We start from the raw sequence: 3,730 nt of genomic DNA, 5'->3' as shown, positions 1-3,730 counted from the left end.
GGCAAACATGCGGTGTCAAGATTGCACACCAACTGCTGCAGCTTCCTGAGCCTGACGAAGGGTTTTTGAACCCGAAAGCTTGCTTAATAACTATTCTCCAACCATTTGGGTTGGTCTAATAAAAGATATCAAATTCACCCAAGGAACCTTGTCTGCCTATATCCTTAGTCCAACACGGCTACAACCTAAACCCCTGTGTCAAGATTGCATGAATACTCTCACAGTGGCTTGTGTCTTCAGTCATACTGTATCAATATAAATCCTATGCCACTGTTACATTTTATGGCATTAATACCAGTTTTGACTTTGATCAGTAACATTGTGTAGATAAAAACATTCAAAGCAGACATTTTAAACCTTCAATAGCTGTTCATACAAAATATGTTGCAAGCCGTCTTCCAACCTATTCATAGCAAAGAACCACACATTTAATCTCATACTTCAGACTGCTCCAGGACATTTAAAAAGGGGCCCAAAAGGAAATGTCAGACACTAGAAAAATTTTACTCACTTGCCACTGCTTAAAATAGTTGGAACTAATCTTAGATTTCACTTTACAACCACAAATGGCCAAAGAAAATTCAAACTATTCATAGACTACAATAAGGATTTGAAATCAATCCTCAGACTCAAAACACAGACTCTTTGTAGCCTTTTTTTTTAAACTCCTGCTAAAGTTGTGTCTCAGGATTTAAATTTCTATGATAGCAGGACTTTCATCCCACTATATTTCTAAGAAAATACGTAGTTATTTTGTTAAACATTAATTGATTTGTATACAGCCTAAAGATATATATTTAATTAGTCCATAATAATAACACCCCAGTAACATCTATAAACTCTTTGCTCCCAAACAATTCATCAAAAGGTTTGCTCTCTCATATAAGATTTATTTCCCAGTATGGTGACTTTAAAAGGCAGTTTCAAATAAGCAAAGTCAGTCAAGCAGCTGCAACTTTAAAGCAGCTATTTTACAACTGACAGCTGTTGTCTATATCTATCTTTTTTTCCAGACCAGCTAGTAAGTACCTGCTATATACTTTTTCTTTTGCTTAAACTGATATGGCCCTTCTCATGTGGTTTCTTAAGAATTCCCAAATTGTCCCTCTGAATACACAAAACCAGAGACCCTAGCGTCTGCTGCAGTGGCTAGCCCTGGGGACTGAGACCTCGGGGTCTTGAATTCTATTTCTCATTCTGGCACTGAGTCACTATGGGATCTTGGATGAGTCACTTAACTTCTTTGTCTGCCATATGTAGAATAGATGATAATTACTGCATCATTTCCAACATCCTCAGCCCCCTTAACACTTTTCTCCCACCCTCACTCGATTTTTGAATAATTCAGAGGTGAAACAGCATGTGTAGTAGTGGGAGGGTGTGAATCTTACCCCAACCAAGACGAAAGTAAAACCTGTGAAGCATAGCGTTATTATGTGCAGGAAATTATCTTGCTGATAATGGAAGGTACAAAACTTAATTTCCAAACAGCTTTAGAAAAAAATATGTATCCAATGGTTCTGACACTTAGAGCTGACACATTAGCAAACCAGATCTTTACAAATGCCCGAATCAGGGGAGAACCCTGCATGAGCCATTAGTGGAGGGGTAGGCAATGTTTTTTGGCCAGAGTGCCGAAAAAAAACACAATGTCTACCTTGGAAGGTGCTGAAGCGCCAACATGCTGGAGCCTGGATCAGCTTTTTGCAGCCTCCCAGCTGCAGCCGGCCCATGGAGCCCATTCTGCTTGCAGCAGGGCTTGCAGCCTCCCAGCCACCTACTGGGAGCAGCCTGGGCTCCATGGCTGGCAGCAGCTGCTTAGAGACCAGGATGGAGGTGGTGTGCCGTGCAAAATGGCCTTGGGTGCCATGCATGCCAAAGGTTGCTGACCCCTGCATTAGTGGAATCATCATGTCTTTAAGATATATATTTTGATACAGGGCTGATCCTGCTGCATAGATTTTTTTTTTCCCACAATGGTCATGGAGAGGCTAACTGACCTATTGATATAAATGGCCACTGTTGTTCAGTCTCATTGTAAATTAAGAATAAGTGATTTCAGACTAATGGTGCTCAAACTTTTGGCCCTGCAGACCAGACATAGAGATTTGTCCCTGGTCTGGATCCTGCAGGTGGGGTCCAGAATGCTCCCCCAGCACCAAATGTCTGGACCAGGGCTGGCCCGTCCTATCCTACAAAACCTGCTTCCACAGGGGGCCCCGCAGCCAAGGGGCCCCCTGCATCTGGCCACCCCTGGCTTCTTCGGCCACTTACCACCCCTCCCCCTGTCGACGCTGGCTTCTTTGTGTCGGGGGCCCCAAAACTATATTTTGCAGGGGGGCCCAAAAATTGTGGACCTGTCCTGGTCTGGATCCAGTGGGCAGGAAGTTGAACACTGCTTTACATGGCAATAAATTAAAATGCTTTGCAATTCCCATGAGTGACAGGCCTGAGTCACCTCTTATACACAGACCATCTTGGTAAGATCTGAACTTTGCAACTGAGTTGCATCTCTAATTAACACAATATATATGCTTCCTACACTCCACATTCACAGACCTGACATGGCTAAAAAGTCCTCTATAATTGGCCTGTCGTTAATAACTACCCCCAAGAAGCTAACTGATAAGAGCCTGTGGGCTGTGACATCCTTTAGGCACCAGAATCCTGGGAGTGGGTGGGTAGCCATAGAAAAAGCTTCTATTTTTGAAATCAGCTTTCTTATTGGAAAGCAAGATTAAGAGTTACTCTTTAAATAGGCCTTGGCTTCATCAAGGAATCAGAGCCAGATGTTTACCTAGGAAACCACTTGAGATTATATTGTAATTACTTTTAAGAATAGTTAAAGGAATGTCAGGGGGGTCAGAGCCAAGCTTGCTCTCAAAAAAGGAAATACTAGAATTACAGTTGCTCACGAAACCTTAATTCTCCCCTCTGCACACACAAGCAAACAGTCTGTAATTACACACATAAAAGCATCCACTAAGTTTGGATGCCCAGCTCGAGGCACCTGGGGCATTATTATTCAGAGCCCTTAATGCACATGTAGCGCTTTCAGGATTCAAAGCATTGCACCTATATTAACTATTTAATCCTCTGAGCATTCCTGGGACCTGGCTAGAAAGAGAGAGGAGGAAAAAGGGCAGGGACTTGCCCAGAGCTCTCTATCCACAGCTACAAGCTTCCCCTGCTTCAACAAATCAAGTTGGTCCTCCAGGGCTTTCACAACCTAGATGTGTTTCAGCTGTCGGTTTGCACCCATTTCTCAGCTTCTCATGTGAGCAGTGTTCTCAGGAAGGCTCTTTTCATCCCTCCTCCCTGAACATGCTCAAATGACACCTGCACCCGCCTCCCCAGCCCACCCTGGACATCCCTCGTGCCCGCAGACGGCGGACGCTGCAGACGGCTAAACCCACCATAAAGCCCCCTGTGCCAACCCCCTCGGTCCCACGCATGCGCACTGGCAGTGTCAGGAGCCGACTGGCGAGGCCGCGCCTGCGCCCGGCGCACACTCCCTGGGGGCTCAGACTACGCATGCGCGTGGGCGGGGCGAGTGGCCCTGACAGCGTGAGGCCTGTCGGGCGGTGCTTCTCGCGAGACTTGTCGGTAGCGGAAGCCAGGCGGCGGCGGCGGCGGTGGCGGGAGGGGCAGCCGGGAAAGGCAGCGTCACGGGGCCGCTCGGAGCGGAGCGGAGCTCCAGCGCCACACGGTGAGGGCGGGCCGGGCCGGA

At 46.2% G+C, this 3,730-nt stretch overlaps 1 protein-coding gene across 2 annotated transcripts in view; it reads left to right on the top strand.

The window, feature by feature from the left end:
- Positions 1-3,557: 3,557 nt before the first annotated feature.
- Positions 3,558-3,730, top strand: part of GRB2 (growth factor receptor bound protein 2) — a 69,937-nt gene continuing 69,764 nt past the window's right edge. For both annotated transcript variants that reach the window (XM_006018264.3, XM_025197440.1), the window contains exon 1: positions 3,558-3,709. The gene's annotated coding sequence lies outside the window, so the exon portion shown is untranslated. The remainder of the gene's footprint in view (positions 3,710-3,730) is intronic.

This window comes from Alligator sinensis, unplaced genomic scaffold (assembly GCF_000455745.1).
Source record: "Alligator sinensis unplaced genomic scaffold, ASM45574v1 scaffold400_1, whole genome shotgun sequence".
NCBI lineage: Eukaryota > Metazoa > Chordata > Crocodylia > Alligatoridae > Alligator > Alligator sinensis.
Note: the sequence above shows the minus strand (reverse complement) of the source record. Positions and strands in the feature narration are given on the sequence as shown.